The sequence below is a fragment of the Sciurus vulgaris genome (genome assembly GCF_902686455.1).
Source record: "Sciurus vulgaris genome assembly, chromosome: 2".
Taxonomy (NCBI): Eukaryota; Metazoa; Chordata; class Mammalia; order Rodentia; family Sciuridae; genus Sciurus; species Sciurus vulgaris.
This window is the reverse complement of record NC_136462.1, coordinates 105,085,228-105,104,363: the sequence shown is the minus strand read 5'-3', so window position 1 is coordinate 105,104,363 and position 19,136 is coordinate 105,085,228. Positions and strand designations below refer to the sequence as shown.

The following is a 19,136-nucleotide window of genomic DNA, read 5'->3' as shown; positions in this document are numbered from 1 at the left end:
TCCATTTGTCAAATGAAGGGCATCTAGGTTGGTTCAACAATTTATTGTGAATTGAGCTGCTATGAACATTGATGTGGCTTTAAGTCCTTTGGGTATAAACCGAGAAGTAGGTTAGCTGGGTCAAATGATGGGTCCATTTCAGCAGTATGGATGAGGAATCTCCATACTGCTTTCCAGAGTGGCTGCACCAATTTGCAAGTCCACCAGCATTTTACTCCATATGGATTTCCAGTTTACCCAGCACCATTTCTTGAAGAGGCTATCTTTTCTCCACTGTAAATTTTTGGCACCTCTGTCTAATATGAGATAACTGTACTTATGATGTGGGTATGTGTCCGTGTCTTCTATCCTGTACCATTGGTCTACCTATTTTGGTGCCAATACCATGCAGTTTTTGTTACTATTGCTCTATTGAAGATTTTAAGGTCTGATATTGGGATACCTCCTGCATCACTCTTCATGCCCAAGATTGCCTTGGTTATTCTGGGTCTTTGTTCTTTCAGATGAATTTCATGATTGCTTTTTCTGTTTCTATGAGAAAATGTCATAGAAATGTTAATTGGAATTTAACTGGAATTGTGTTAAATCTGTATAGCACTGTTGGAAGTATGGCCATTTTGATAATATTAATTCTGCCTATCCAAGAACATGGGAGCTCTTTCCCATCTTCTAAGGTCTTCTTCAACTTCTTTCTTTAATGTTCTGTAGTTTTCATTGTAGAGATCTTTTATCTCTTTGGTTAGATTGATTACCAAGATTTTTTTTTTTTTTTTTTTTGAGGCCACTGTGAACAGAGTTCTTTTCCTCATTTCCCTTTCAGATGTTTCATCACTATAAAAATGTATAAAAATGCTTTAGATTTATGCATGTTGATTTTATAGCCTGCTATTTTGCTGAATTCACTTATGAGGTCTAGAAGTTTTCTGGTGGAGTTCTTTGGATCCTCTAAATACAGAATCATGTCATGTCTTTTGATTGATGAGTTTAGGCCATTAATATTCAGGGTTATTACTGAGATATGATTTGTATTCCCAGGCATTTGGGCTTATTTTTGGTTTTTTAACTTGACTTGGTTTCTCCTTTGATTTTTCCTTTAAGATAGTTCCTCCCTTTGCTGACCTACATTGTTGTTTTTCATTTCTTCCTCATGGAATATTTTGTTAAGAATATTCTGTAGTATAGGCTTTCTATTTGTAAATTCTTTTGTTTATCATGGAAGGATTTTATTTCGTCTTCAAATCTGAACGTTAGTTTTGCTGGGTATAGGATTCTTGGTTGGCAACCATGTTCATTCAGAGTTTGAAATATGTTGTTCCAAGCCCTTCTAACTTTTAGAATCCGGGTTGAGAAATCTGCTGATATCCATATTGGTTTCCCCCTATATATAATATGATGCTTTTCTCTCAAAGCCTTCAAAATCGTATCTTGATTTTGTATGTTAGGCATTTTCATTATAATGTGCCTTGGTGTGGATCTGTTGTGATTTTGTGTATTTGGTGTTCTGTAAGCCTCTTGTATTTGATTTTCCATTTCATTCTTCAGGTTTGGGAAGTTTTCTGATATTATTTCACTGAATAGGTTGTTCATTCCTTTGGTTTGTATCTCTGTGCCGTCCTCAATCCCAATAATTCTTACATTTGGTCTTCTCATGATGTCCCATAATTCTTGGAGGTTCTGTTCATGACTTCTTACCATCTTCTCTGTTTGGGCAACTTTATTTTCAAGATTAAATATTTTGTCTTCATTATCTGAGGTTCTGTCTTCCAAGTGGTCTAGTCTGTTGGTGATGCTTTCCATTGAGTTTTTTTATTTGGTTTATTGTTTCCTTCATTTCAGTTGTGTTTTTTTTTTTTTTTTTTTTTTTTGAGACTCTCTCTTTGTTGAAATGATCTGCTTCCTGCAGTTGCTCTTTCAAGAATCATTTTATGTATATTCTGAACTCCTTTTCTGATATTTCTTCTACCATGCTGTCACTGGATTCTATTAACATAGACTCCAGGTTTGTTTGGATCATTTTCTTCCCTTGTTTTTTCATGTTGTTCATGTATCTTCCCCTCTAGCAGTGCAGATCTGGGGTACTGCAGTTTCCCCACTATGGGCTTATAGTAACCCTATAGGTTCCCAAAACCTCTGACAATGAGCTTCCAGTCTCCAACAGGTGTCTCAGGATGAGATTTGCACCACCTAAAGATGGGAGCTACCGCTTCCAGGATAATCCAAAATGGCCGCCCTGGCTTCCAAATGTGTTGGCAAATGAGGAGCTGCAGCTCGGAGTGTGGGTATGGTTGGCTGGAGGTCCTGGAGGTGGGATGTGGTTGGTCTGTTTGAGGGATCCTGGAGGCAGGGCACATTCAGTCAGTGTGGGGGTCCTGGTGGCAGGGAGCAGTCAGTTGGTCTGGGGGTCCTGGAGACAAGGAGTGGTCGGTCAGGCTGAAGGGTCCTCGAGATGGGGTTCAGTCAGTTCAGTCAGGCGTCCTACAGGTCCTGGCTGTTGTCTCAAAATGGCGGCAGCCACATGTAACCAAACCTGCAGGTTCTGTGACAGTGGGCTTCCAGGCAACAGCAGGCAGCTGGCACTCCACTGGCAGTCTGTGGTCAGTCTGCTAGCTGCTGTCAGATGATAGGCAGGTGAACCTCGGGCAGTGGGTGGGTGATGGGTAGGTGAAAGGCAGGTGATAGACAGGCAAGAGGCAAGCAAATGGCGATGATAGTTGCCAGTCAGTGAGCAATCTGCACTCAAAAAGTAGTCAATATGCTGGTAGACTGCAAGTGGTCGCAGTAGACAAATTGGGTAAACAGCAGGGGATAGATAAGCAGCAAAAACTGCCTCACCGAGAAACCCAAGAACATTCTGTTAAGTATGTTATCACAGTACAATTATCAAAATCAGAAAACTAACACTGGTACAACACTACTACCTATTACACAGGACTTAGCCAGGTGCAGTGGTGCACACCTGTAACCCCAGCAGATTGGGAGGCTGAGGCAGGAGGATCATGAGTTCAAAGTCAGTCTCAGCAAAAGCAAGGTGGCTAAGCAACTCAGTGAGACCCTGTCGCTAAATAAAATACAAAATGGGGCTGAGGATGTGGCTCTGTGGTCTAATGCCCCTGAGTTCAATCCCTGGTACTCCAAAAACAATAACAGTAATAATAATATACAGGCCTTCTTCAGGTTTTGCCAATGGTTCAAATAATGTTCTTTGTAGCAAAAAAGAAAATTCCAGAACATCCAATGCACTTCTTTGTGGCACCTTTAATCTGAATAGTTCCTTAATTTTCATCTTTCACAATATTGACACTTTTGAAGAGTACTACTGCTGCTCTGTTGTTTAGTAGAATGTTCCTTACATGAGTTTATCAAATTTTTCTTCTTATGATTAGATTCAGATTTTATACTTTTGGCAGAAGTAACAGAGAAGTGATGGTATGTTTTCAGTGCTTTATGTCAGGAGGCACTTGTAAACTTGTCCTCTATACTTGGTGATCTAACTTTAACCACGTTTAATGTTTTGTCAGCAAGGTTTCTCCAGTATAAACTTATAATTTTCTCTCTGCAATTAATAAGTATCTTGCAAGAGGATAATTTGAATCTATATAAGTATCTTGTTACTAATCAAACTTTCACCTCACTAGTTGTGTTTTGTTTTTCAGTACTGCCAAATGAACCCAGGGATGGCAAATGCTAGGCAAGCACTCTACTACTGAGCTACATCCCCAGGCCTTTTGGTTTTTTTTTTTTTTTTTTTTTTTTGAAACAGGGTTTTGCTAAGTTGCCCAGGCTGGTCTCAAACTTGTAATCCTCCCATCTATTTCTCAAGTATCTGGGATAACAAGTGTGTGTACCACCATACCGGCTCACCTCACTAGTTCTTAACATACTTTAATGATCCTTGCCTGAATCAATTACTACCAAGTTGTTGCACACTGATAATTTTCTAAATCATTCCTTCTACATATTAGTTGACATGCTATTATAAGGACAAACATCCCTTGTATCTGCTGACTTCTCATCTCTATTGTTCCTAGAGCAATTCCTAACTTTCTGGAATGTCAGTGTTTTATGAACCTCTTTTAAGAGTACTGGGATATAAATTAGTGTGTATTTTTTTTTTCATAAAGCAGTGTAGTATACAAGTTCTTTTGTACTTTGCTTGTTATACTTAACATATAATCCTAAAATTACTCCACAGAAATTCATAAAAATTTACTTTTTTCTTTGTACACCTGCACTCCATATGTATCACAATTTACATAACCACTCATTACCACTTCCTATGTACTGACATCTAGGTTGTTTCCAATAATTTGTAATCACAAATAATATATATTCTTATATTTTTGGAGATAAATCAAGACAAATTCCCAAAAGTGGAGCTGCCCCGTTGAAAATTAAATGCATACATAGTTTTATTAAATATTGACAAAGCCCCTTCCAAAACCATCGTACCAATCACCAGCAATGTATAGGAGTGAATCACAGACATTTTAGTGAATAGGAAAAAACATTATCACTATTAATCACTAAGCATAGTAACTCACTTCCTTCACAAAAGCTTCATTTTGTATAACCCACATCCATATAATTCAGCTCTTTACATAATTCAATGGTTTTTAGTATATTCACAGAGTTGTATACCACTAAATCACTACTTTCTTTACTACAGAATTAAAGCCCTCCAAAACATCTCTCCATATATACACAAGTAATGCATCCATTCTGCAAATAACAGTGTGGATTATTTTATTTAAATATTGAAATAATTCTGAAATTTCTAATCACTTGTCATTTGCTTGCACCTAACTAATAAACCCATTTATCTCAAGAGATTATGATTTGCTACTAAGATTACAGAGCTAGTGAACATGTTTCAAATCATCAAAAATGTAACTTCCACATTGCAGTCCAGCTACTATCTAGAGAAAGGATTGTTTGTTTTCCTATACTGTCCTGCAGCATTTCAAAAGTCAGTCTTGAAGGGAGAGACACTACTATTAAGTAAGGTAGGGCCAAAAAAGAAGTAGGGAGAAGGGACATTTCCACCTTTTTCTGGTACCAGGGATTTGTGAGAAGGGAACAAGTGGTCGGATATGTACCCTAAAGTGCATTAGAAAATGAATCCTCTCCTATCCTTCCATTTTGTTCTCAAAGGCCACTTGTCAAGCTGTGCTATGCAAACCTGGGGCATATTTACATGAAACTACCAGTTTGCATTCCATCAACAACGTGTTAAAATACTTTGTTCCTCACAACTAACTGAGTATTTGATTATACTTTTAAATTGCTGCCAATCTGCTAGGTAAAAACTAGTATCTAAGGGCACTTTTGATTGGACTTTTCACGTTAGTGAGAGTGAATATCTTTCCTATGTGTATGGGCAATTCTGATACTATTTTGTGAGAACTGTCTGGGTCTCTTTCTATTTGGTCTTTCTTTACCCTCAATTTTTAAAGGTTCTTTACATATGAGGAGTAGTAGCCCTTTATCTGTGGCAAATGCTTTCTCCAGTTTTGTATGTGTCTTGTGATTTTGTATTTAGTGAGTTTTTTGCCATGTAAGTCTTATCTTTATTTTTATATAGTCAGATTAATTAGTCTTTCCTTTTGTAACATCTGGACTTTGAATCATAGAAAGAAAACTTTTCCTTACACCCAGCTTATAAAATAATTCATCCAGGTGGTCTTCTCATATTTTTATACAGTAGTTTCATTCTCTACATTGAGACCTCTGATCCATTTGCAGTTTATTCTTTTGTATTATCTAAGATATTAATTTAATTTTATCTTTCTTCCAATGGTTAAAATTTTTTATTTAAAAATCCACCTTTATGGGCTGTGGTTGCAGCTCAGAGGTAGAGCATTTGCCTACCATGTATGAGGCACTAAGTTCAATCCTCAGCATGACATTAAAATAAATAAAAATATTTTTTAAAATTAAAAATAAAAATCCACCTTTATCCCAGTGCTCTAAAATGTCAGGTTTACCATATACTTCTATATACTCTTAGATTTACATCTCAATTTTTCTATTCTATTCCACTGGTCTGTTTATAAGACATTTTAAAAATCTAATCTGCAAAAATGAGACAAATATAGCTTGATATTCCTTCCATTCTATATCTAACTCCTAAAAAGAAATTTAAACCATAGTCATAGTCAACTCCCATTAAGGCACCTGTATTTCTGGATATGCCTTCTCAGGTCTCTTTTGCTCATCACTCAAACATCTAAATGTTGAAGTTTTCAGGCATAATCTTTTGATCTCAACTTCATTTGCATTCACCCCAACCTCATGATTTCCAATCCCATATATTCTCAGATGATATCCAAACTGTTGTCTCCAGCTTATGTCCCTACCCAAAGTCACAGACCAGAGTATTTAATTATCTACTAATCTCTTCAACTACATGTCCAATATATTTAAAAGTGAATTCTCCATCTTATTTCTCAAAAAAACAAAACTATGCTCTTTCTTCAGTTTTCCCCATTCTCAAATAACAGTGATTCCATTATTTCTATTGCACAGACCTGACATCTATCAATTCTACCTTAAGTATATATCCAAAATTTAGCCATATCTTATAGAGTCTCTTAACTGATCTATTCTTTCTGCTCTGTTCTCCACTCAGAAGACAACATGATCCTGTTAAAATGTAAGTCAGATGTCATTCCCTCTAATATATTTTCATTTCACTCAATAAAAGCCAGACAGTGGTCTTGTACTTCCAGATAGCACCTATTTGTTTCAAACTGGTTGAAAAGCAGTCTTATTCCTCTTATGTTGGTACTATAAAATTTAATACGAATAGATACCAAAGAAAAAAATGGAAGCCAGTTTTTCCCACTATTTCTAACAAAAACCAAAACAAAAAACAGGGATCAAAATTATATTCTCATTTAGTAACCACTAAATTGCTAATGTAACTTATATGTTTTATCTAGCTAAAAAAGAAATTTCTCCACTCAACTAGCTTACAATAAAACAACATTCACACTTCTCTGGCAATTCCACTATGTTCAAGTTCCCTCAGAAAAGAAAGGTTCTAATGTATGCATTATCTGACCTGATGCTTGATCTTCAATTTTTCACTCTAGTGAAGAATATATGAAAAACCTGGGGCAGTACTCTACACTCCCTCCTCAGTAATATACCATCTTCTCTGTACCTCTTGAATCCAGAGCAAGTTCTAATCAGCTGACTCCCTATGTCCCTTCCTTTGGGTCTGGACCAATCTCTTCTATGTGAAGGTCAAGCTAAGAGTGCCATAGCAAGTAGAGAGGCACATCTGGTCCTTGGCAGACACAGCTCTGCCTGTCCATCTCACTCAATAAACTGGACAGATTTATAAACATAGAAGAACGAGAAGCAGCTCATTAAAGGAAGTCTCAAGTAAGAGCCAAGGTTTCAGAAGTTACATAGAATTAATCACAGGAAGCTTCTTATGTTCCACCCAGTATCAAAGATTGGTCAGTGAAGAAATATGTGTCAAGTCCATTCTTTCCCCCTTTATGTCTATAGAAAGACTTCATACCAGTCTAGGTATGCAATCCTAATTAGAACAAGATATACTTTGTGTTTGTTTAATATATCAAAAGATACTCTACTACATATAGATCTAAAACGAATAAATTAAAGAATATACATTATCAGAACTTATTTTAACTCAGTTTATTAAACATTTTAAGCTCACTAACGATAATTGTAAATACAAATCAATTACATGCCAAAAATATTCTATTGTTTATTATTTTAAATACCTTTAATTATTGACATTAAAGTTCACATTCAAGTATACTTAATGTACATAAACCATTTCTATATTTTCTCAAAAAAATTTTGCAAATACATGAGGGGGAAAAAATGAGTGTTTAAAAAAATGTTTAATATGAAAGTCTCCTGAAGAATTAAAGCAGCCCATGTATTTGGTAGTCAGAATCAAGTAACTGAAATCAATGTACTATATCCAGAGTTGGGGAAATAGCTAGAAAAAAAGAGTTTCAACAGACCCATGATCTCTTCTTCAGAAGAGAGTTAAATATCACCTCTCCAAGCATCTTAATAACCTCATCAAAAAAAAAAAAAAAAAAATGTACTTTCACTGTACGGTCTTATGATGCTAAATACAACAAATATTCATGACTAGAGTCCTGATAAAGCCAAATATTTGAGGTAAACTTTAAGAAAACAATAAAATTTGTAATGCATTATATAAAGATTTAAATTCAAAAGTGCTACTTCTTCAAGTCAACCATTAAATAAGACTTATAAATACAAGTGAAGAAGTACATGTAAATCATTAACCATCAAACCATTCCCTATTATGAATAATTGCAGGAGCTTTTTTAGTATACTTACATAAGGGAATAAGAACTATCCTGTGAATGGGGAATATCTGGAAAGTTTTATCAGAACCATAAGACCCCGGTAATCCCCTCAGCTCTAGGCATTTCCCTATGCCTGCTGAATAAACAAAAGCAAAGACATAATGATGATTCTGAACAACTGTGTATTTTAAATATTTCTTTAATGATTACTTTTAAAATAAAGCATGAAGCTTAACACTTTTAAATATAAAATACATGCAAATAACTAATGGATTCTTTTATAGACATCATAAATTCGAAAATATCAGATTCGGCAACTAGTTTTCATCTTCTTCATTCCAAGATTGGAGGGAGAAAAAAATCTCAAAGTTTCTGTAGAATCAAAAATTTCCCAATTTTACAATGAACTAATTTTAATTTGCAGACAGTAGTGTTAAAAACTAGGTTATCAGGGCTGGTGATGTAGCTCAGTTGGTAGAGTGCTTGCCTCACAAACACAAAGCCCTGGGGGATTCAATCCCCAGCACCAAGCAAAAAAGAAACAGGTAATCATTTCTAATAAATCATAATAGCAAAACTTCTACCAGGTCCCTGACATGGCTTTCTTTAAGAGTTTTATCCATACTTCTTTTAAAAAAGAAACGATAGAACAGAATAAGTTGCATATACAGAAAGATTCAATTAAGCCACTGAAATATGAGGAAACAAAATATAATAAAGAAATGACACTATATGTCTAATTCTCAACAGTGGTTCCACAAAAATTTAAGCACAAGTGCTCTGAGCTGTCATGGTGTACACTAAATGGACTTTTCTCCTAAGCATCTAGTATGGTATTAGTAGTGTCTCACTTGGGAGAATTAAGAAAACCCAAATATAAATTATTTTCTGGTTTCTTCTATTAGATGATGAATTATGGTTTAGATGAAGAATTAAAGTTCTATACAAACTATTATTGGTTCTGGGACCAAGTATTAAAAGTAAGATTATCTTCAACTTACTTACTCTAAGCAGACTGCCTATATAATTTTGAAAAAAACTAAATAAATAATCCATTATTTGAATATGATTTCTTACCATTAACATAGTTAAAACCACTAATCAACTAGTTTTACTATGTGTCTGGTCCTTATTATAAGGCACAAGAGTAAAGGACACAAATCCTTATCATAAAAGGCTTATTACTAAGGAATTAAGTAAAACACCCAACACTTCTATTAAAAATGTACAAAATCCTAATCTAAATAATTCAATATGTAAATTTTAATCCAAAGTTTGGAAAGGAAGATCCCTGGAGGTTGGAGGAGTCAGGGAAAGTTTTACTAACAAAGTTGAAATCCCGAGTAGTGTTTGGAGAGGCATAAAAATGAGAACACACCTACACAGGAGGCACACTTGAGTAAAGGCCCAGAAGCAGGCATGAATATCCACCTAACAAAACCAAAAAAGTAGGCTGAAGAGCAGAGAAATACGAGAGAGAAATTTGGTATCTTAAGAAAAGGATCTTGAAAAGAATAGGCAGATCATGGAGCCTAGAAATATATTTTTGTTTACTACAAATTTTTAAACCCTACCAAATTCTAAAGTGAATAATTTATAATGACGTTCACCAAATTTTTTCAATATCAGAAGCCACAAAATCAAAATGCATTGCACCACACTGATTTTACCAAAAATTTAGACAATTTTAGATTAGCAAAAACATTACTAGAGCACATGCTTAGAAACTTGTCCTTGAAACAGTATACACATAAAGAGAAAATCTCATGTAAATATTTTTTTGAAGCAAGATTGGGATTGAGAAGAAAATTCAAAAGATAATCTGTCCTCAAAGTTAAAACTAAATGCTTATTTTCCTTGACTGCTGGCCTACAGTTATCTGCTTATTGCTGAGTGGATCTTTTCCTATCAACACACCCAGCACTTCAAAAGACCCAACCACTCTGCCAAGATATCTGCCTTCAAAGAGCCTATGTTGCCATGGCAATCTCATGTTCTCCTGGGAACCAGCAGCACCCTATGATACATACATGAATGCTGTCCAAACTCTGATTCCTCCTTAAGACACAGGTCATATCCTGCCACATCTGTAATTTTTACTTGCTTTAATACAAAGCACCAAACCATATTTGACAATTCATAGAGAACTAGAATTATTTTAAAATAAATAGCTGTGCAGAGAAAGGGTAAGAGAAGGTTGTGGGTGGGAACTACCTTTTAATATTATAAAACAGATGTTCTGAAGTACAAAGGCCAATGAAATAACACTGAGACCAACTCAAATTTGATCAAAGATGTCTTCCTTTTCTGATATCTCAAAACACTCTTCTTAAAAAAAAAAGATAAAAATCATACAAGCCTGGTACCTTAGTTAAGAATAACCCCCACCCTGTTGTTTTCACCTGAAAGATTTAATACCCTACTCAAAATCAACGCAGCCAAATTCTGCTTACAATTACAGCTTTCCCTGGAAAGAAAATACAGAGGCTCTAAAACCATTTCTATAGGATTTACTATCAAAATTTCATCACAAATATACTTGCAAATAACAGAAAAACTACAACCAGACTTTAAGGGTTTATTTCCAGATGTAAATTACTACTAACACAAAGCAATTGGTTTTTAATCTCTTTCAACTTATACCTCCCACATTCCCACACCAAGTAAGCTGTGTTTTCTATGCAGTTAAGTATTACCAAAGTTAACAGCAAATACCATGAAGATAAAATCCAAAAATCAAGTACTTTAGAACAATAAACAAATGACCTGCTAAAGATCTAAACATGACCTCATTTTAAGACCTATATGTGTTCCTAGAAAATAAAAGCTAGAGTATTTAAATGCTGAATTATCTTTCCTAAGTGATTTTTATTCCAATTTCAGAAAATGATCCTACAGAGGTTGAAAATAATTGATATTGACACATCATTACAAATTAAATGTTTCCAAAAAATTCCCATTAAGTAAAGTTCTAAGATTTTTTTCTAATATACAAATTAAAAGCATTTAATTATCCTATAAAAACTATGTCAAACAGTACAGACAGAAGCTCTTAGAACGTCATTTAAATTTTCCTTTGTAAATCCCACTTCCTTAGGTTGTACCCACGGAACTAAATTCCTTTCAATCAAGCTATTCACAATATCATTCCAAATATCTGGTAGAATTCCCCACCTGAAAGAGATGAAAAGATGTCTCAAGAGTTCTAATTTTGTACCAGAAAATAATAGGGAGATAACAACAATCAGTCTACTCTCTCTTCTCAATGAGAAAACTGAGGTCCAGGTAGCGCTACATCATTAACTAGAAACACTTTCTCCTATTTGAACTGTGGTGGTTTGAATTATTTTGTTTTTAAGCAATTATATCCTAGTATCTTTCTTCATGTTTCTGGAATCTTTTCTTTAATGTGGATATAAATGCCAATCGCCTCCCCTGCCAATAAAACTACCTTCTTCCTTTATTTAAAGGAAGCTGTTCAACAAGAATTAAAGGTCAGTGGCTCTAAAGTCTAAAGGCTACAGAGAACAAAAAAAGAGTTGTAATAAACCTTTTCTCTTATGTGGGAAAAACTAGACTGGTGTTTAAACCACAAAGAATAGCATTTTACCAAGCAGCATTATCAACAACCAAACCTGTCATATGTCAGCTATGCAAATTCAATCATTTTCACACCTTAGAAAGTAGTAAAGAGAAACTAGCCCTTTAAAAAGTCAGCTAAAATTAACTGCCAAAGCTGTGTCTGAAGATTTTTTTTTATCAATTCACCATTAAATACATTTCATATCATCGCCTCACATACACAAACATATATTTATACAGCTAAAATCTTATAAAAACAATCCTCCAGATTACATGTAATGCATCCTCATAGCATCAGTTCTATGCTACTTCTTTAATCATGCTGGGTGAGATCCACTAATGTGTTTTCTCAACCCACTGACAGGTAACAGCCAGCAGTTTGGAACGTGATGGCAAGCTGGTTATTTTAAACTATATCACTGATACAAAACCTCAAAAAGAACAGTTCCCATAAGTAGTCACTGCACCCAAATATTTAATACAAGTGCAACATTTATTTGACACTAGATAGGGTATTATACAATTTTTAGAATTCTGATGCACAAATTTAACAATAGAACGTGTACTCTAGCAGGTTTTAACAATAACATTGGATACATAAAAGGAAGAAAACACGTTTATCCATCTACTCATTGAGTATTTTTCAGTAGGTATTTCTTATAAGATGTCTAACAGAACCCAAAAAGGAATATATTTCTATTGTAATTATTAGCATTATGTGTTCTCTTTTCTATTGGATACATGGAGCTACACTAACCATGTATCTACATCTTAATTATTCTCAAAGCACTTAGCCCAGTGAGTAGCAAACAGTCGGTGCCTATTTACCACATTTTCTAGTATTTCTTTTACATGTTCACAGACCTTTATTTTATTCATTTATTTATATGTGATGCTGAGAATCGAACCCAGTACCTCAGACATGCTAGGCAAGCGCTCTACCACTGAGCCACAACCCCAGCCCTATTTACCACACTTTTTAAACTGAACTTTAAACTAATCTTTATAGGCTGAGAATCCAAATACTAATTTTAAAAAACGTTTTAAATGGGAGAAAGGATCTATATCTCCAAACAATCAGATTAAGACACTAATAAGTAGCACTGATTTAATTAACAAAAGCACTGCATATAAAAATCCCTAAACCATCAAAACAAACCTCTAAAAGTCCAAATTATATTCCATTTTGTAATACTTTTGCAAAATAATACTTAAAATAAAACATTATTACAAAAATGAATGAAAGTAAATAAAATTCCATAGTATTTACTAATAAAATCACTATTTTAAAAAAGGAATTCATATCATTTTAGAAATTTTTGTCTCCAGGTGTGGCACACACCTATAATTCCAGAGACTCCAGAGGTCAAGGCAGAAGAATCTCAAATTAGAGACCAGCTGCATAATTTAGGACATTGTTTCCATTGTTTCAAAAAAAAAAGAAAGAACTGAGGATATAGTTCGGTGGTAAAACACCCCAGGGTTCAATCCCTATACCAAAAGAAAAAACAGTAGGAAAAAAAAAAAATACCAAGTGAATAAGCCCCCAACTTTTTTTGTAATAAATCAAAATAAAACAAATTAGGGGGCCGGGGATGTAGCTCAGTTGGTAGAGTGCTTACCTTGCATGCACAATGCCCTGGGTTCAATCCCCAGCACCACCCGAAAAATAAATAAATAAATAAAAATTAAAGACAGGTGGGAGGCTGAGGCAGGGTTATCACATGTTTGAGGCCAGCAAGGGCAACTTACCAAGACCCTGTTCCAAAATAAAAAATAAAGAGGAATGAGGATATAGCTCAGTGGTAAAGCACTCCTGGGTTCAATTTCCAGTAAACCCCCCCCCCCCAAAAAAAAAGTGTGTGGGTGTATGTGTATGAAAAATGCATTTTCAAACTTTATAACTCAAAGGGGTAGTGATTTCCTTTTTTAAAAATATACATAATATTTTATACCAGGACTTTATTCTTATTTTTCAGGCTAATTCTGACATTTCAAAATACTGAATGATAATCTTGCCAATTCTTAAAAAAAACAGTGCTAACTAAAATGGATGTTTGTGATTCTAATTCAACACTTGAGGACTGTTTTGCAAACACCATTACCAAACATGATGAGTTATATTAAATGATAAAAAAAAAGTAACCATTTTAACAAAAGAAGCATTTGATACTTGAATGTCAAGTTTGTTCTTAATTAAGTAGATTAAACAGGCAGGTCAAAATAAGAAACCTAAATATTGACTACACTGTCCCTGATTTCTCAATTTGCCATAGATCAGACTCCTTGGAAAAAAAAAAAAAATGATTTCCTATGGAAGATGTTTATTCTATAAAATTGTAAGATGTGTAAGATGTTTCTCCTATAAAATTGGATTCTTGCTTCAATTTTTAATGAACTCAGGTGGTTAACTAACATTCTATCATTTCAACAGTTACCATAAACTTTGTTCTCTATGTAAAATAACTCTGACAGCCACTAAGTAAAATAGAGCAATATTTTCTCAATATTATAAGGTAGCTCAACTTGCCATTCAATATCTCAGATGAAAGAGTGACTGGGACTCATTAGAATTCAGGTTTTTTGACATACCAATTCACTGTACTATTAGGGAATTGCAGTCTCTCCATGGAAACAATGGTTACTCACGGTCTATTAAGTTAGGAACAGAAATTAATCTTCCACATATCCCAAAGGGAATCCAAGTTCATAGTGAATGCTGAAATATCTTTTGAATAAACAAGTATTTAAGTACCTACCATGTGCCAGGCACTGGGTTAGACGTGGGAATACTTTCAGAAAAAAAGTAGTCCATATCTTGAACTTATAAAGGGCCCTGAACATTATCATCTATGTGATACTTGTTACCAGAAACCACAACAACAAAAATGAAAATAAGAGCCAGAAATTTCTCAACTGCTTCAGAGAAACAATATAATATAAAGAGCAATGAAAGGGCAGGAGGTGTAGCTCAGTGGCGAAGCATGAACTTAGTATGCAAAGGTACCTGGATTCAGTCCCCAGCACCCATAAAAAAGAACACTAAAGTTGAAAACTCATTCCCAGTTCCATAATCCACCACATAAGCAATATAAGCCAGGCAACTCAAAATTTAAATGTGGGATTTCTTCGAGTAAATGGAAGTACAACATAAGATTGCTTGCAATTTTTATGTGAGCTTTTATAAAGAACACATTATATATAACAACATATGGTCAATTCACCACAGTCCAACTGAACTTCTGCCTTATTTCTATATTTACACTATCTAGTACAGTAGCCACTAGATAGATACATGTGGATATTAAGTACTTGGAATGTAACTAGATTAAAGGAGGAACTAAATTTTCTTTTTCTCTCTTTTTAAACTGAAATGTAAATAGCTAGAACTCCTACTTTCAATAAAGACTAAGCAATACAGACTGGATTTACACCCTCAAATGAAAAAAAAAAAAAAATAGAAAACAGAAAATAAATGAAATGATTTTCCAGACACTGGGCAACAGGTAACAAAGGACAGACATCTTTGAGGGGAAAGAAAACAAATCAGATAACCCCTACATATGCGTGATCTTATGTCTTAGATAGTTATGAGACCAGAGAATGGAGTGAGGAAATGAAAATGGAGACTGACAAACTCAGTGAGGTGAGAACACGGACAAGGACCTCACAGAGTAAACAGAACGCAAGAATGTACAAAATCCTACAGAGGGTTTCCCTTGACAGGCATGTGAGGAAACTGCCCAAAGCCACAGAAAGAATAATCCTAAATGATAGAAGATTACAAAAACTAATGCCAGGCACTCCCATAGGACTAGTAATAGCGGTTATTCCCAGCAGCCAAACTGGAAAATTTCCTGAATCCTAGGACACTGAGAGAATATTAAAGGTTCTTCAGTATTGTAGGAAATAATTAGCCTTAAACATCCTAGAATAAAGCTCTAGAATATTTCTGGTAATACAAAATATATAGTGTCATCAAGACAAAATACACAATGTCTGGAATCCAATTTTTAAAATGACCAGGCACACAAAAAAGCCTAAAAGTACAATCCATAATGAAGCAAAAAGTAATCAAATTCCAACCAGAACTGACCTAGATATCAGGATAGGCAAAGACAATGAATCAGTTATTAAATATTGTTTATGCCATTAACATCGACTAAATATCTTTGGGTCTTTCCACAATATCAGAATTTATTGAATAACAACAAATTCACAGGCTACACAACTATTCATGGGTCACCTGACAATCATAAGCTGGGCATCACAGGTTCTTTTATTCCAATTTTAACCCTAATATTTTTAATAAGTCACACATCATACATTACACAATTGTGTGTGTGTGTGTGTGTGTTATAGAAAAGCTAAGAAAGGGTTAAGGCAGCCATAGGGGTTCAGGAGGCTGAACTGAAAGCAATAATAGAGAGCAAAGAGTCCCTGTAGGTGTTCACATAAGATTATAAACCAGAACCAGCAGAAGAACTTGTTCAGGGCTTCTCCAGGACTAAGAGCTATCAAAGCACAGGGTCAGTCAGCTTGGAGTGGGCCATGAGTGGTCGTCAGGGGCAGAAGAAACCATTCTGTGAAGACTCAAAACAGTGATTTGAAGGTTCTTCACTGTGATCATTTTCCTGGCTCCTGATGAGTAACAAGGTGATGGTCAGTGTCACTGTGTCCAGTCTCAGGGTACTCCTTCTCTCATGGGTCTCAGGTAAGGGAGTTTCTTTCGTCCACGGTACGGTGTGTTTTGAAAATCACAGGCCTGATTTTCCCAGTATGAATCTGATATGCCCATTTTTCCATGTGCTTATGATTAATTCGATAAATTCATAGGTGGTCATTTTTATTAGCATGATTAATTTATTAGTTTGTGAGTTATGGTTGGGCTAGGCAGATGGGTGTTTGTTTACTATTACAAACAAGATAAGGAGCCATTCTACCTCAGCACTTAAATTCAAAATGGAGTAACTCATGGCAAACCACAGCTTTATAAAATGGAATAACTCAGGGTTAGGTACAATCTGAAAACTACTCTTCTATACATCATGGAATAACTCAGCAGGATATAGCCTGCTTTCCACAATACACTTCATATGTTCAGTTTACAGACAAGGAGGATATAACACATATCACAACAGTAACAGAACTTTGCTGTTTTCTAAAGTTTTGTTTTTGTTTTATTACCTTTTTTCCCCCTTTTTTAAATGGAGTGTACTGGATGTCTCTACAATTTTGTTCAGATGACTGCAGAACCTGGAAAAGCTGTTGCTGCTATTGATACATAACATACCACTATTATTGGTCTTTTTATATAAATATGAATATATATACATATATATAATTTGAATATTTGGAAACTTTAGCTGTACTGTCAACTTTGGAAAAAGTATCCCAGGTTACTGTGTTGAGTTGGCATTGTACAGAAATTAACAGCCATATTGGTCTAGAAACACTAAACAATTTTTCCATTTGTATAGGGGTAACACACTGTATTAAATATGTAAGATCTTATCTATATGGGTTTGATTATAGAAACTAATAAAGTATTCTGTAAATAAATGGGGGAAAGGGGAGAATATAAAAAGAAACTTGGGCTGGGGTTATAGGTCAGTGGTAAAGTGTTTGCCTCACATACATGAGGCACTAAGTTTGATCTTCAACACCACATAAATAAATAAAGGTATTGTGTCCACCTACAACTAAAAATAAAAATTTTTAAATAAATAAATAATAAAAAGGCTGAAACCAAGCATGCACAGATGAAAACCACTATGTGTGAGGTGAAAAGTATACAGGGACAAGATTAACAGCAGATTAACAGCTGCAGAAGAAAAGCTAGTAAATTTGAAGACATGGCAAAATAAACCATCTAATATGAAACTGTGATACTGTGAAATATATATTTTGTCTTCCCACTAGTTTCCTGACATACAGCTCAAACCTTGGAATCTCCAAAGTGATAAATGTCTTTTTATGTGCTAAACAGCTAGCTGATAGCTGAGGACTCTTGCATAGCTTCAGAATGGAGGCTAATTACAGGATAGATCAAGAAATGATTAGAGGGTTGAAACTCAGTTATAGTCCACAATCTCCTCATGGGAAGAGGAGCTGAAGATTAAACTGATCGATTTAATGATCAATGATCACTGACCAATGATTTAATCAATCATGCCTCCATATGGAAACTCCCATAAAAAACCAAAAGGAATGGGTTCAGATAAACTTCTAGGCTGTTAAAACCTAGAGGTTCTGGTCAGATGACATATACAAGATGGCATGAAAGCTTCAAACACCCTTCCCACATGTCTTGCCCTATCCATCCTTTCATCTTTTGTAATGTCCTTTATGATAAAATGGTACATGCAAGTGTTTCACAGAGTTCTAGAGACCCACTCAAACGAATTAATTGAAACTAGAAGGGATTATGGGAACCTTGAGTTATAACTGCTCAGTCAGAAGCACAGGTAAAACAACCTAGAGTTTCTGAAGGACAATGGTACTGCAGGACACTCCTGTTGGACTGAGCACTCAACCTATGTGATCTGATGCTACCTCCAGGTAGATAGTGTCAAATTTAATTAAAGGCACCCAGCTCGTGTATGCTACAGAACTGGTTGCTTGCTTGATTCATGAAGAAAAACCAACACATTTGGTGTCAGAAACGTGTTCTGATAATATAGTAGAAAAGCTTCATTTGTTTTTTCCCTATACATCAGAGAAATACAAAGATAAAAAAATTTTTTTTACACAAAATGAATTGTGGCACAACCTCAGGAGTTCCTCTATACATACAACTGGAATGTGTGAGGAGGTGGGGAAATCCCAAAATAAATTATTTAAGAAAACAGTTTCCAAAATTTTTTCTAAACGTGAGGAAAACTATAAACTCAGTAGTTTGGTCTGTTTTGTGCTGCTATAACAGAATACCACAGACTAATTTATAATGAACAGAAATTAGTTCACAGTTCTGGAAGCTAGATGTCTACCATGAGCCTTTGTACTAAATTATAACTAGGGCAAAAAGCACAACAGACCAAGGGAGGGCAAACCTACTCCCACCATAATGGCATTAGTCCATGTATTCCACTCTCTTTAAGTTCCCATCTCACTATTGACACAATGGCAATGAAATTTCAACTGAGTATTAGAGGGGATGAACTTTCAAACCATAGTACTTACAAAAACAAAAAGTTGAGCAAATATCCAGGGAAAGAAACATGAAAACAC

At 34.9% G+C, this 19,136-nt stretch overlaps 1 protein-coding gene across 17 annotated transcripts in view; it reads right to left on the bottom strand.

The window, feature by feature from the left end:
* The window catches only part of TCF12 (transcription factor 12), a 345,689-nt gene that overhangs the window by 293,761 nt on the left and 32,792 nt on the right, over positions 1–19,136 (bottom strand). The window lies entirely within an intron of this gene.